Source organism: Symphalangus syndactylus, chromosome 18 (assembly GCF_028878055.3).
Source record: "Symphalangus syndactylus isolate Jambi chromosome 18, NHGRI_mSymSyn1-v2.1_pri, whole genome shotgun sequence".
Classification (NCBI taxonomy): domain Eukaryota; kingdom Metazoa; phylum Chordata; class Mammalia; order Primates; family Hylobatidae; genus Symphalangus; species Symphalangus syndactylus.
Genome location: NC_072440.2, coordinates 19,190,956 through 19,207,375, shown reverse-complemented (window position 1 = coordinate 19,207,375; position 16,420 = coordinate 19,190,956). Strand labels below are relative to the sequence as shown.

Here is a 16,420-nt window from a genome sequence, read left to right as displayed (position 1 = left end):
GCCAGGCTGGTCTCAAACTCCTCACCTCAGGTGATCCACTTGCCTTGGCCTCCCAAAGTGCTGGGATTACAGGCATGAGCTACCGGGCCCAGCCTAAAGATGTAATTATTTTTAAGTTATTCATTTCAGTATATGGATGTAATTATTTTAAGTTATTCATCTCAGTAACGTTTAGGTGAATGCTGATAATAACTCAGTAACTTTTAACTGAATGCTGATAATCCTAGCATCTCCCTAAATTGTTCAATTTACACCATAAATTTACTTTTCCCACCTTTTAAAGGGATAATGCAAGGGATTCTAAATTGTGGCATAAGTCTGGAATTCGTTAGATTACCCCTTTAGGAAGTGAAATTATGTTTCCAAGTTCAGACTTTGGCTTAAACTTCAAATTGTCCCAAAAATGGACTAGGGAAAATATACAAACTTTCTACACCAACAGATATCTACCTTCAATATGTTAAGTGTATCTTTAAAAATATAAAACAGCTACTAGGAAAAACCTCCAATATAATGTATACCTAAAGTAGTTTGTTTTCTGTCACCATTAAGATCATAATGAGGCAGAGCATGCTGGCTCACACCTGTAATCCCAACACTTTGAAAGGCCAAGGCAGAATGATGGCCTGAGCCCAGGACTTCATAACCAGCCTGAACAACATAGTGAGACACTCATCTCTATAAAATTTTAAAAATTAACTGGAGGCAAGTTGCGGTGGCTCACGCCTGTAATCCCAGCACTTTGCACTTTGGGAGGCTGAGGTGGGAGGATAGCTTGAGCCCAGGAGTTTGAGACCAGCCTGGGCAACATGGGGAGACCCCATCTCCACAAAAAATTTAAAAATTAGCCAGGCATTGTGGTGAGCACCCGTGGTTCCAGTTACTTGGGTTGCTGAGGTGGAAAGATCACTTGAGCCTGGGAGGTCGAGGCTGCAGTGAGCCATGATAGTGACACTGCACTCACGCATTCCTGCCTGGGTAACAGAGTAAGACCCTTGTCTTAAAAAAAAAAAAAAAAAAAAGACTATAATGAGATTGAACAGAAAACTACAGCTCAGAATCCCAAATATTCCTGATATGAGTGAATTTCCAACTTGAAAGACTCCATTTTGGAATGAGAGAAAGCACAACTTTAAAGGATGTTAATAGACATTAACCATTTTACTTGATAATGATCAAATGTAACAAGATAAATACATAAAATAGACCACCATTTTGGCCACAAACATGGCATGTTTATGCGACCACTTCTAAACGTCTCTGGGGCACTACCCATCTCTGACATGCCTTCAAAAGGTAGGTACAAGGAAAGGGCAGACACAGAGAAAAACATCCCTATTCAATCTACATCTGATTTTTTTTTTTTTTTTTTTTGAGACGGAGTTTCACTCTTATTGCCCAGGCTGGAGTGCAATGGTGCGATCACCACAACCTCTGCCTCCCAGGTTCAAGCGACTCTCCTGCCTCAGCCTCCCGAATACCTGGGATTACAGGCATACACCACCATGCCCAGCTAATTTTGTATTTTTAGTAGAGATGGGGTTTCTCCATGTTGGTCAGGCTGGTCTTGAACTCCTGACCTCAGGTGATTGGTCCACCTCAGCCTCCCAAAGTGCTGGGATTATAGGCGTGAGCCACCAGGCCCAGCCTATATCTGATCTTTTTAAACCACTGTCTGGTAAGACTCCTGAGAATTCATGATCTTTTCTTCCCCCGAGACAGTCTTGCTCCGTCACCCAGGCTAGAGTGCAGTGGTGCGATCTTGGCTCACTGCAACCTCCACCTCCTGGGTTCAAGCAATTCTCCTGCCTCAGCCTCCCAAGTAGCTGGGATTACAGACGCGTGCCACCATGCCTGGCTAATTTTTGTATTTTTAGTAGAGACAGAGTTTCACCATGTTGGCCAGGCTGGTCTCGAACTCCTGACCTCAAGTGATCCACCCACCTTGGCCTCCCAGAGTGCTGGGATTACAGGTGTGAGCCACCAGGCCCGGACAGAATTCATGATCTTTTCAATAACACTACTCACTCCCACCCACATACCGCAGTTCAAAAACCACTGCTCTGGAGGAAAGTCGAACTTGAAAACTCAATTTAAAATGTAAAAAAACTCAGTACTCAGTAACTTCTTGGAGGAAAAAAGAAAATGAAACCAAGAAGGGAACATTATACTAAAGAGAAGAGATGGTATGTAACATCCTTTCCTCTAAGAATGACAGAAGGGCCAGGCACAGTGGCTCATACCTATAATCCCATCGACTCAGGAGGCCAAGGCAGGAGGATCACTTGAGGCCAGGAGTTTGAGACCAGCATGGGCAATGCAGTAAGACCCCACCTCGTTCTCTCAAAATTTTTTTTTAGAGAAGTAGCCAGTTGGGGCCAGGCACTGTGGGTCACACCTGTAATCCTAACACTTTGGGAGGCCGAGGTGAACAGATTGCTTGGGCCTAGGAGTTCGAGAAACACGGGCAACATGGTGAGACACCAGCTCTACAAAAAAAACCGCAAAAATTAGCTGGGTGTGGTGGCACACACCTGTGGTCCCAGCTACTAGAAAGGCTGAGATGGGAAGATCACTTGAGCCCAGGAGGTCAAGGCTGCAGTGAGCCAGGATTGTGCCACTGAACTTCAGTCTGGGTGAGAATGAGACCCTGTCTCAAAAAAACTAAAATAATAAAAAATAAAATAAATAAAAAGCAGCCAAGCATGGTGGTGCATGCCCATAATCTCAGCTACTTGGGAGGCTGGGGTGGAAGGATAGTTTGAGCCCAGGAGCTCAAGACTGTGGTGAGCTGTGATCATGCCACTGCATTTCAGCATGGGTAACAGAGTGAGACTCCAACTCTAAAAAGAAGAATGGCAGAAAGGAAACTAACGTTAACAGGGAAAATATCCACAGCTAAGTCTGCTAATTTAAAGATGAATGCTAAGGAATTTCCATGTCTTGTGAAGGCATGCATATCTTGTGCTAATTCTCTTAAGATTTAAGATGAATAGCTAAAATAATTGTCATAATCTATCCCTCACTCCATTCTTCAGTTCTAAAAACCCTGTCTCCAAGAAGCTTGTCAAAAGCATACTTCCATCTAGTAATTTACACTTTCTTATTATACACAGTAAACATTTATTAAAAATAATATTCATAACAATAAACTTTGAAGGCATCCAACAATGTGGTGAGTGCCTGCCAGTATCATTCTAGTTTACAGCTTTCCTCAGAATCAAAGCATGTATAAAGAACATCTGAACGAGGGCAGTATAATACTTAGCAGGCAGTATTCTCACACAACCAATAAAGACACAAATGCTGGCCAGGCGCAGTGGCTCACCCCTGTAATCCCAACACTTTAAGAGGCCAAGGCGGGTGGATCACCTGAGGTCAGGAGTTTGAGACCATCCTGACCAACATGGTGAAACCCCATCTCTACTAAAAATACAAAAATTAGCTGGGCATGGTGGTGGGTGCCTATAATCCCAGCTACTTGGGAGGCTGAGACAGGCGAATCTCTTGAACCTGGGAGGTGGAGGTTGCAGCGAGCCAAGACTGCGCTATTGCACTCCAGCCTGGGCAACAAGAGTGAAACTCTATCTCAAAAAAAAAAAAAAAAAAGACACAAATGCTGTTATAGAGGGAAACCAAAGTCCTAACTATAAAACATAAAAACCCATGCACTTTTAGTAAGAATTCAATCATGTGTTACTGTTTAACATTACTGTGTTAATCAAGTACTTTTTAATCAAGGAAAAAATAATCAAAATATGGACAAGTAGTGATTTTATAATAAAAACACAACATATGAACCACATTCATTGTACTTCTTCAAAAACTAACATTAATGACTATTAGGATGAATCATTTTTACGACAGCAAGTATAGAAACATGTAAAAAAAAATATGTAAGCCCAATAATTTTTTTTAAACTCATCCCATGTGATTTTTTTTCACTTTTCCTTTTTTGAGACAGGGTCTCATTCTGGCACCCAGACTGTAATGCACCGGCATCATCATGGCTCACTACAGCCTCAAACTCCTGGGCTCAAGCATTCCTCCCACCTTAGCCTCCTGAGTAGCTGGGACTATAGGCGCGTACCACCACACCCAGCTAGTTTTTGCATTTTTTATAGAGATGAGGTCTTGCTACATTGCCCAAGCTGGTCTCAAACTCCTAGCCTCAATCGATCCTCCCGCCTTGATCTCTCAAAGTGTTGGGATTACAGGTGTCAGCCACTATGCCTGGTGACTTTTCCTAATTTTTAATTATGAAAGTTTATTTAAAATCCAGAAAAATGAAATGATAAACCCAAATATAACAATTTATGACATACTGCCATATTTGCATAAGATTTTAAGAAAGAGAATATTGGAGGTAAGTTGAAAGTTTCCCTCTTCATTCCACTGTCCTGTCTTCTCCTTCAGAAGTAAATATCCTGCTGAAGGTAATATAGCTTCTTTTAATCCACGTCTTAAAATAATTTTGCAGCATACGTATGTTTTCCTTAGACAACACAGTATTGGATTGACTGATGTGTTTGTTTAAAAGATGGGGTCTCACTATGCTGTCCAGGCTACACTGGCACTCCTGGACTTAAAGCAATTGTCCTGTCTCATCCTTTCATCTCAGCCTCCCAAGTAGCTGGGACTATAGGCATGTTTTTATTTTGTCTTAAATGATCATAAGAGGTATCACATTTAACTTTTTGTAACTTGCTTTTAATTTTTATTCTTATTTTTTTTTAATAATAGAAACAGGCTCTCACAACATTGCTCACGCTGGTCTTGAACTCCTGGCCTCAAGCAATCTTCCCACCTCAGCCTCCCAAAGTGCTGGACTACAGGCATGAGCCACCATGCCAAGCCACTTGCTTTCTTTTTTTTTCAACATAATGCTTCCAGGATGTATCTATATTGACACATGTAGACCTGATTTGTCCATTCTGACTGTACTAGAGCAATAGGTTGCATTAAAATGCCACTGCTTGCTTATCCATTTCTCCATAGCTTCCAAATTTTTTCCTATCACAAATATAAATGAAATTAAAATGCGTGTACATGTTTCCTTTTGCATAAATGAAAGGTTCACCATTTATGCAAAATATATATAAGATGTATATTTTGTACTGCTGGTTCATAGGACATATTCATCACCTTCACAAAATCTTGCCAAAAACTTTCTACAGAGCTCAATTTACATGCCCATCAGCAATGTATTAGGGTTTCTCTTTCCCCATATCCTTGTTAACAATTGGTAGTATTAGATTTTATAATATTTGCAAAATTTAAGTGTGTAAAATAGTATCCCATTGTTTGAGAAAGAGCCAACTTTATACTTTTATTAGGTATATGGGCTTTCCCTTCTGTAATATTTTTAGTTCTAGATTATAATATGTATAATATATATACAACTTATTCCTTTCTTCTGTGCATCCATAGAGTCAGATGCTATGGAATTTTACATATAACATTTAATCCTTCAATAGGAAAAAAAAGTTTTCTTTGCAATTATGATTTCCAAGTTGACATAAGCATTTAGATAAATGATGATATGGAGTATCTTTAATCAAGGCATCCCATGTATCAGAATTTCATATAGCTCTACTCAGCAAAAAAGACAGGTATCTTACCTACACAGATAATTTGGTCTTACTTGTTAGATAATAGCTTTACTGGTATATAATTCACATACTATAAAATTCACCCTTTCGAAGTATTCAACTCAGTGGATTTTAGTGTAATTTGCAAAGCTGTGGAACCATCACTACTAGCTAATACACCTTCTTTACCTTAAAAAGAAAGCCCATTCCTATTAAGTGGTCACTCTCCATTCCCCTTTCTTCCAGCCCCCAGCAACTACTAATCTACTTTCTGTCTCTATGGATTTGCCTATTCTGGACATTTCACATAAATGGGATCATACAGTTTGTGGTCCTTTATGACAGGCTTCTTTCACTTAGCATAATGTTTTCAAGGTTTATCCATGCGGAAGCATGTGTTGGTACACCATTCCTTTTCATTGCCAAATAATGTTCAACTGTATAGCTATACCACATTTTATTTATCTACTCATCAGCTGATGGGCATTTGGACTATTCCATTTTTTCCCTATTATGAATAATGCTATTATGAATATTCATGAAAAGTTTCTGTGTTGGTATTTTTTTTAATTCTCTTGAGTATATTTGAGAGGAATTGCTAGTCAAATGGTAACTCTACATTATGCCATCTGACTTTAACACTAAGCAAATTTTAGCACTATGACATACATCAGGGTGCTGAATTCCTATGAGTTGCTTTAATCCTCTTCCCAAAAAAATTCATCAATTTGCTCTTATTCATAGTCTAAAAAAAACTTCCCAAGGTTACTTCCTTCAATACAGCCACAGAACGAAGCTTTTAACTTTATACACACATACACACACACACACACACACACACACGCACCCTTTTCTATAATGTAAAGCAGTCTAACTTTGATTCCCTGGGAAACCACACTGTTTGTTCAAAAATCAAGGTAAACCTATCTAACATATGAATACCATTAGCTCCTTTAAGGTTACAATTAAAGTTGCCCGGAACTCAGTTCATTATGTTACAGAGACAGAGTATGCACATTATGGCTCTTTCTGTATGAGAAAAAGGCTGATGGCAATCTGGCCATGAGTACACAGGGGTGAGCTGAACAGTGCCCTTAGGTACTACAATGGTAAGAGTCTCATTGGAGTGAAGCAGCTAATAGATTTAGAGCACATCCATGTCTTTTGCCAAATGAGGCAAAATAAAGTAAAAAGTCTTTAACAAATGGGGCTATGAAAGAGCCTGAAAAGCCTGAGAGCTACAAAAGAGCTCTATTACTAATATTCTTCCCCGATTAAAAAAACAGAGCTTTGTTTTGCCTATAACAGATGTCTATCAATCCTCCCAACAACTTGAAGGCAAATATAGTCACATGACAGCTAATTAGCATTTCAGAGAAAAAAATTATGATATTTAGTGAAAAACAAAATGTGTAATAATGAAACCATAGCTCCCTATGGTGACGCTAGGGGTCCAGCTCACAAACTAGGCAGTCAGCACTTTGGTAACCTTATCTTTTCTAAAGCTAAAGTTTCCTGCAGAAGTGCCTCAAGACCAAAGAAGAGGACAATTCCCCAGCTTTACCTCTGGCTGGATTAGGCACACTCAAGCCACAAAACATAATACAAAGAGAATGTTGTGAGTAATCAGCCCTGCAATTCAAGGAAAGCACAGTAAAGCAGAATCAAAAGACTCTCTAGGTCAGGGGTTCCCAACCCCTAGTCCATGGCCTGTTAGGAACCAGGCCACACAGCAGGAGTGAGCAGTGGTGAGCAACTATTACGGACTGAGCTCCATCTCCTGTCAGATCAGCAGCGGCATTAGATTCTCATAGGAGCATAAGCCCTATTGTGAAATGCACACACAAGGGATCTAGGTTGCACCTTTCTTATGAGAATCTAATGCCTGATGATCTGAGGTGGAAGAGCTTCATCCCAAAACCTTGCCCCCCTGCCCCAGTCCATGGAAAAACTGTCTTCCACGAAACTGGTCCCTGGTGCCAAAAATGTTGGGGACCACTACTCTAGGTGGATCATAAGATCATAACCACAGAGCAGTTCACAGAAAGTGCACAGGATGAGGTGCTCATCTCCAGTTTTCACCCCCATAGTGGTATATATAGTATTTGTCATCTGCATAGTATTTTGTATGTCCAGACTATTTTATAATCACAATTCTGGAATTATTTCATCACAATAATTGAGTGTGACAGATTAAAATTTACTGTCCTTCTAAGCATTCAGATTACAGTAGATGGGAAAAAAATCGGGATGGCAGAACAGAAAAACAGACTCTTCTAAGGTCTCAAAACCTTGTCAAAAAGATGATAGAATTTCTGAATTTTACGGTTTGAAGAAATCTAAAGGATCCAGTGGTTTCAGATGCTGAACAAACTAAAGCTCAGAAGGGTTGTAAGCAATTTGCCCAAGGTCTCCAAATAAGTAAATGGCAAAGCCAGGAGAACCCAGACGTCATGACTCCCAAGTCAACCTTTCCATACATACGACCATAGTGCCTTTTCCAAAAGCAAATAATAAAATAGATGTGGAGGATCCTGAGCTGTCTGGCTCAGCACATTATCTTGTCTTTCAAAATGCTAAGTCTCAGCCAGGCGCGGTGGCTCATGCCTGTAATCCCAGCACTTTGGGAGGCTGAGGCGGGAGGATCACCTGAGGTTGGGAGTTCGAGACCAGCTTGACCAACATGGAGAAACCGTCTCTACTAAAAATACAAAATTAGCCAGGTGAGGTGGCGCACGCCTGCAATCCCAGTTACTCGGGAGGCCGAAGTAGGAGAATCACTTGCACCTAGGAGGCAGAGGTTGTGTGAGCCAAAATAGTGCCATTGCACTCCAACCTGGGCAACAAGAGTGAGACTCTGTCTCAAAAAAAAAAAAAAGCCAAGTCTCTTGAGCTGGGCACAGTGGCTCAAGCCTTAATCCCAGCACTTTGAGAGGCTGAGGGGGGTGGATCACTTGAGGTCAGGAGTTTAAGACCAGCCTAGCCAACATAGGGAAACCCCATCTCTACTGAAAATACAAAAATTAGCTGGGTGTGGTGGCGCACACCTGTAGTCCCACCTACTTGAGAGGCTGCAGTGGTAGGATCACTTGAACCTGGGAGGTGGAGGTTGCAATGAGCCAAGATCGCACCACTGCACTTCCAGCCTGGGCAAAAGAACAAGACTCTGTCTCAAAAAAAAAAAAAAAAAAAACAAAAAAGTCAAGTCTCTCCTCATATTCACTTACCAAAAAAACAAAAATATTACTACAAGTCCAGAGAAGTAATCACTTCTGCCAATTTGAAGGGAAGAGGAAACAAGGCGGTCCAGGCCTCAATGCTGCTGAGCAGGAGGGCTCCATGGTATAACTTGTTCTAGATGTCTGAGGTCGATGATTACTACTTTAATTTTTAACTTGTATGTAAAACATTATATAAACTTTTTTAAAAATCACATAGGCTAAATTTATAACAAAAAGTTATATATGCTGTATGATTCCACTTATGTGAGGTACCTAGAGTGGTCAAAATCATAGACACAAAGTAGAATGGTAGTTTCCAGAGGGAAGGAGGGGGAGGGAATAGTGACTTATTTGTTTAATGGGTGTACAGTTTCAGTTTTACAAGCTGAAAAGAGTTCTGGAGATGGATGGTGATGATAGTTGCACAACATTATGAATGTATATAATACCACTGAACTACACACTTAAAATGATTAAGATAGTAAATTTCATGTGTATTTTACCACAATAAATGAAAGTGGGGGAAAGAAAGTAATAGTGAGGACGACATGACCAGAATAACATTTTAAAAGCATCAATTAGACAGCTAAAAGAACAGAGCTAGGTGATGGCAGGGGATGAGAGGCAGCAGAGAATGCAATTAGAAGGCTACTGGAGAAGTCTAGGAGAGAGATGAAGGTGGCTTAGCCAAAGGCAATAGTTGAGCAGAGAGATATAGTAAGACTTGGGATATATTTTAAAGCCTGAGTTAAAATTTCATGAACATATATCCTAACACAGTATTTTTAACTGCAATTCATAATACACTGGCCACAGAATCAATTTCCTAGGCCAACATCAACATCTTGCAATTAAATAAAATGGAATAAAATAGAAATGACCAGATTGCACTGCACCTAATAAGGGTATTATTTCATGAAACTTTTGTTTTAGATATCGATACACTTATGTGTGTATTAGGTCTCAATGTAAAATACATCTTGAACGATGAACCACAGCCAAAAATGTTTGAGAAACATTGCCCTAGAGACTGATAAAATGGTAGGTGGAAGTTGAGAATAATTATTATTTTTTTTATCTTCGTCAAAGTCCTTACTAGGCTCAAGTGAAACAAGCTACCACAAGTTAAGTTACATACCTAATAAAATCTTATTGATCTGCCAAACAAATACATCATTTGCTCTTAAAAAAAAAAGAAGGAAAGAAAGAACAGTACAAACAATAACCAGGCATCACTGGAATGCGAGGCACAAATTGTATGATTTCCATCAACCATGAAGATACAAAGATTACTAAAGGAATAATGCCAATCTTCTTTAACCACTAAACCACTCTAGCCATTCAACTACTCTTAATTTTAGAAGTTAAACCCTACCAAAACACATTCATAATGGCAAACGCCCTCAGAATCTTCAGGAAAATACCTTACTCCCCCAACTGAGAAAATATGGCCTAATTCCCCTTGAATAATTCAGAGATTACATACTACAGCTCTGAAGGATTTGTTCAAAAAGCTTCCTGCCATGAGCACTCTTTTTTTCATTGATCAAGACTTTATTAAAAATAAGCTGTCCAAAATTATTTGACCTTTATGGAATAAACCAACAAGTTCAGGCAGCAGGCCTCATTTCCTCTGTGGTAGGTTTGTTTTCAGCTGCTGATGTCTTGGTTGGTAGCTGCTGCCCTTTTTCCCACCAGAGGTTTCTCCTGCTTAACAACAACAACCTTCTTTCCTTTCTTCGCTACCACAAGCTTCTTGACTGCAACCCCCTCTCTCATCTGATTTGGCCTCTAGTACTGCTGGTGCTGCTGGTGCTCGTGGTGGTGGTGGTGGTGGTGGTGCTGCTGCTGCTGCTGCTGCTGCTGCTGCCACCGCTGCCTTATCTACCTGGAGTTCGTGATTGCTGGCCTGGCAAAGACTGGTGTTGCAGTGCATGGTCTTTGCATATGGGTTTCGCTTCAACATGATTCTCAGGTTTTCCAGGAGGTTCTTCCTCAGGACTCTACAATGAATCTTCCTGCAATGTGCTTGAAGGGCTTTGGATGTCTGGGCTTTTCAACATTCTGCTAAGGTCTGTATTGATCATCTTGTGCATGGAAAGATTGCAGTTACTTTGAGGAAGCAGCTTTACACCAAATGCCACACAATTGTCTAACTTCTAGAAAGCACTTTCAGTCCGAATGCAGAAACGTCCCACATGCCCATCAGGAGCAAGTTTCAAAATGTTCAGTTTGCTTACATTAAGCAGAGTAATTCTAGGAATGTTTCTGAAGGCTTTGACAATACGATCATCTTCATTATAGACGATGCAGGGTTCCTTGCACTGGATACAATGGTTTCTCATTTTGCTCTTGCCAGCTCTCATTTGCTGAGAGGCATAGCCCTTTTTTATATCACTCCAGGCTTTAAGTTTCTTAAGTGGCAAAACAGCCTCCTTGATTGTCTTGTAACCTTCAGCTTTATCTCTGACCACCAAAAAAAGTTCAGGAACTTCCTTAATATGATGACCTGTAAATGACCAGCACTGGTAAGGCAGAGTCAGCCAGGGGAGAACAGATAGCATATCGTTTTTTGGATTGTGTTCACTCTATGGTGCCAACAGTGCCAGGTTTTGGTTGGTGCAAACATGTGGCCTCCTTGACAGATATTTCCAAAAGCACCCTAGCTAAAACAGTGAGTCCCACCACCTCAAACTCTGGGAATTTGAGACCCAACTCTGCCAGTACCCCAAGATTCAGCACTGGTCTGACGACCTGCTAATTCACTAACAAGATACGGCTGTCTGTCATTTTTGTGCAAGTTGGTGTGAACAAAGTTCACAATATCTGGTGGAATGGGAGCCTTGAATACAGGAGACAAAGTGACATTTTTGCCAGATGACTCCCCTTTTTCAGAGTACACTGATAACAGTGGATCAGCACATGCCATGGGAAGGTGAGAAGGCCACTTTTTTTTTTTTTTTTTTGAGACAGAGTCTCGCTCTGTCGCCCAGGCTGGAGCGCAGTGGCGCAATCTCGGCTCACTGCAACCTCTGCCTCCCAGGTTCAAGCGATTTTCCCGCCTCAGCCTCCTGAGTAGCTAGGATTACAGGCATGCGCCACCACGCCCAGATAATTTTTGTATTTTTAGTATAGATGGGGTTTCACCATGTTGGTCAGGCTGATCTCGAACTCCTGACCTTGTGATCCACCTGCCTCGGCCTTCCAAAGTGTTGAGATTACAGGCGTGAGCCACCGCGCCCAGCCTCAACTTTTTTTATAACTAAGATAAAACATTATCTACTGATTTACCAAAGTATTTAGCTTAATTTCTCAACAGTGACGCTATTGGCATTTTGGGTGAACAATTCTAAGTTTTCTCCACCAAATGCCAGTGGTGCATCTCCCACCCACAGTCACTTAACAACCAAAAACACCTCCATACTTTTCCAAATACTCTTTGGATATATGGTACCTTCCCTATTGAGAACCACTGAAAAATTTAGTTGGTAACTGTACTTAGATCAATAGATTGCCACTTAATGAACTGTGGCCTCCAATTCAGGTCAGAGATGTAAGGTAGTAACAGTGCCTTGAATTTAACCATTTCCAACGTACACATTAAGATCATATAGTCTGGGCCAGGTGCATTGGCTCACACCTATAATCCCAATGCTTTGGGAAGCCGAAGCCAGAGGACTGCTCGAGCCCAGGAGTTCGAGACCACCCTGGGCAACATGGCGAGACTCCATCTCTACAAAAAATTTAAAAATTAGCCAGGCATAGTGGCACATGCCTGCAATCCTAGCTACCGAGAAGGCTGAGGCAGGATGACTGCTTGAGTCCAGGAGTGCAAAGCTGCTGTGAGCTATGACTGAGCCACTGCATTCCAGCCTGGGGCAACAGAGTAAGACCTTGTCTTTGGGGAAAAAAAAAAAAAAGATCATATAGTCTGAGGTAGAAATAATATTTACCATTTTTTTATTGCACTATGCAGTGCCGAAGTGTTATATTCAAAGTAATATGCAGCAAATATGCAGACATGGTGGGGGGGTGTATAGTTAACATATGGATCCTACAAGTATCCTAAAAAAGTGAATCTAAATCTCCCCCCAAGATTGGGACAGAGATAATTACAGTAGGAATGTCTATGATTATTTCCTTGAGCAACGTCTATGAGGTACATTTATATGTTTATGTATACATGTACAGCTTATAAAGGAAATAATCACTGCCTACTACGTGACAAGTGTTATCAGACTGAGAAGAATAATATAGAGGCTTAATGAACATCTGTGACCAAAAAAAGTGCCAAATGCCTATTTAATCCTCATAAAAACTTATGACGTATTACTATTCTATTTTACAACGGAGAATAGTGAAGTACAGAGAAGTTAAGTAACTGCTGGGCCAGGGTTCAAACCCAGGTAACTCCAGACCCCTCAGTAAGAGCTGTATTGTTCCAAGGGATACATGAAAGACTGGAGGAAGGAATTTTAAAAGCAGGAAAGAACTTGTCTGAAAACTATGAAAAATGTTAATAATGTCTGCTAAATGCTAATAATGTCTACTAAAGACCAACTGTGAAAAGGTTGTCAGCAAAAATTCCTTATGACCCAAGGAACACGAGATTTGCATCCCAAGGCTCTTAAGCAACTGTATTTAAACTCTGCACTTAAAAATTCATATTACAAGCCCGGGCACGGTGGCTCACACCTTTAATCCCAGCACTTTGGGAGGCCGAGGCAGGCGAATCACAAGGTCAGGAGTTCAAGACCAGCCTGACCAACATGGTGAAACCCCGTCTCTAAATACAAAAATTAGCCAGGCATGGCAGCACGCACCTGTAATCCCAGCTACTCAGGAGGCTGGGGCGGGAGAATTGTTTGAACCCAGGAGGCGGAGGTTGCACTGAGCTGAGATCATGCCACTGCACTCTGGCCTGGGCGACAGAGCAAGACTCTGTCTCAAAAAAAAAAAAAAAAAAAAAAAATTAACATTACAAAGAAGCTTAAATTAAATGAATTCTGAATTTCGTTTTTTTGCATTTTTTGCATATTGTCTTCCACATAATACTCAATTTTTAAACACTGTTAGCCAGGTTAGTTTGTTGCTCTAAGAAGATGTATTGCTACTGTGACAACTACATGGCACTTCTGTACAAGAGATATCAAAAGTAAATAATCAGTATGGCTGTACAGATTATGTATCGCTAAGGGGAAAAGACAGTTTACAATGGATAAATCTGGCAGACAGGAACTCAACCAAATGATGAGATTTAACATCACCATTAATGAGACAAACCAACATGGTAGGTAAGCCTTTAAAAAGCTCCAGTGTAGCCGGCCGTGGTGGCTCATGCCTGTAATCCCAGCAATTTGGGAGGTCGAGGTGGGTGGATCACAAGGTTAGGAGTTTGAGACCAGCCTGGCCAACATGGTGAAACTCCGTCTCTACTAAAAATACAAAAATTAGCCGGGCATGGTGGCACACACCTGTAATCCCAGTTACTCAGGAGGCTGAGGCATAAGAATTGCCTGAACCTGGGAGACGGAGGTTGCAGTGAGCCAAGATCACACCATTGCACTCCAGCCTGGGTAACAGAGCAAGACTCCGTCTCAAAAAAAAAAAAAAAAAAAAAGGAAAAGCTCAAGTATACGACAATATTCACATCTTTTGCTGAGCATCTGAATACTTATGCACAGAGCGGAATTCTCCAAATTAGCTAATACCTAGTCTGTATACATACACAAGAAATAACCAATAAATTATTCCCTTTAAAAATAAATAGCAGCCAGGCACGGTGGCTCACGCCTGTAACCCCACCACTTTAGGAGGCCAAGGCAGGCAGATCACAAAGTCGAGAAATCAAGACCATCCTGGCCAACATGGTGAAACCCCGTCTCTACTAAAAAAATACAAAAAATTAGCCGGGCGTGGTGGCACGTGCCTGTAGTCCTGAGGCAGCAGAATTGCTTGAACCCGGGAGGCGGAGGTTGCAGTGAGCTGAGATCGCGCCACTGCACTCCAGCCTGGCGACACAGCAAGACTCCATCTCAAAAAAAATAAATAAACGAATAGCAAATGAAGTGAACAGAAAACCCAGAAATAATAACGAGCTCTTACTGAGAGGCCTGAGGCATTATAAAATAACAACTTTCCACTCCGGCCTGGGCAAAAGAGCGAGACTCTGTCTCAAAAAGAAAAAAAGGTAACAACTTTCAAAGAAAAAAATAACTTTGAATAAAAGCTAAATCCCTTCTTTTCAAGGTTACACTTTTTAAAAAGTGTTGAGAAAATGTAATAAAAATAACAAAAGAGTGGTATGTTTGACCAGTAATAAGAAACTAATATATAAAGAGGAGGAGGAAAGAAGAGGTGCAATACGCAGAGTGGTGGAAAACCTCATGAGTGGAAGAAGATTAAATCTGATGCAGAACTTAATAAAATGTGCGCCTTACTTCAAAGGAAGTTAAAAAATGGTGTTTACAAGGGATCTTTCTGAGGTATTGGAAATGTAATACTGGAGTGGGGTAATGGTTGCACATCTCCACAAAATTACTAAAAATAAACTGTACACTTCAAACAGGCAAATTCTGCAGTATATAAATTATACTTCAATAAAGTTATTTTTAAAGAACTAATATTTGTTCAACAAAGAAGGAAAAATTATATTAAGTTTATCTCACTAAACCATAAAAAGGAAGTGGCCAAGGGGAAAAGTACAGTAATTCATTCAATAGACAGAAAAATAAAAATGGAAAATGCATAGATTAAGAAATGTTAATGTGTCCATTTCAGCCCTTGAAAGGACAGTATAGTATCTCCAGGTAATTCTGCTGCTCTTAACCAGATTTTCTTCTCCTTTCATAGATATATGCACAAGTCCAAAGGAGAAGGAAGACTTCAATTTAACTGCATATCACCTAGGAAAGAGCTGAACAATTTATTCTGACCCCCAATTACTGCATGACTGAAAGACACAGAGATGGTATCTCCCATGAGAGAAGAATTTCAAGAGAAAATTTAAAAACAGAAAATCAAATTTATAATTGTTTTAAAAGTACGTGTGGACCAGGCATGGTGGCTCATACCTGAAAATCCCAACACTTTGGGAGGCCAGGGTAGGAGAATCTCTACCAAAAAAAAAAAAAAAAAAATTTTTTTTTTTTAATTAGCCAGGCGTAGTGGAACACACCTGCAGTCCTAGCTACTCTGGAGGCTGAGGCAGAAGGATCACTTGAACCCAGGAATTCAAGGCTACAGTGAACTGTAATTGTTCCACACTGCACTCCAGCCTGGGTAATAAATTAAGACCCTGTCTCTTAATTTAAAAAAAAAAAAAAAAAAATCTGTGGAAATTTTTTTTTTTTTTGGAGACAGGGTCTCACTCTGTCACCCAGGCTGGAATGCAGTGATGCAATCACAGCTCACTACAGCCTCTACCTCCCAGGCTCAAGCAATCCTCCCACCTCCGTCTCTCTAGCAAATGGGACTACAGGCACATATCACCATGCCCGGCTAATTTTTTTTGGTGTTTTTTGTAGAAACAGGATTTCGCCATGTTGCCCAGGCTGGTTTCAAACTCCTAGATTCAAGCAATTCATCCACCTCAGCCTCCCAAAGTGC

At 40.6% G+C, this 16,420-nt stretch overlaps 1 protein-coding gene and 1 pseudogene across 4 annotated transcripts in view; both read right to left on the bottom strand.

The window, feature by feature from the left end:
• Positions 1-16,420, bottom strand: part of MRTFA (myocardin related transcription factor A) — a 232,145-nt gene that overhangs the window by 170,613 nt on the left and 45,112 nt on the right. The gene's annotated exons all lie outside the window — the stretch shown is intronic.
• LOC129467893 (large ribosomal subunit protein uL4-like) lies at positions 9,097-12,477 on the bottom strand (annotated as a pseudogene).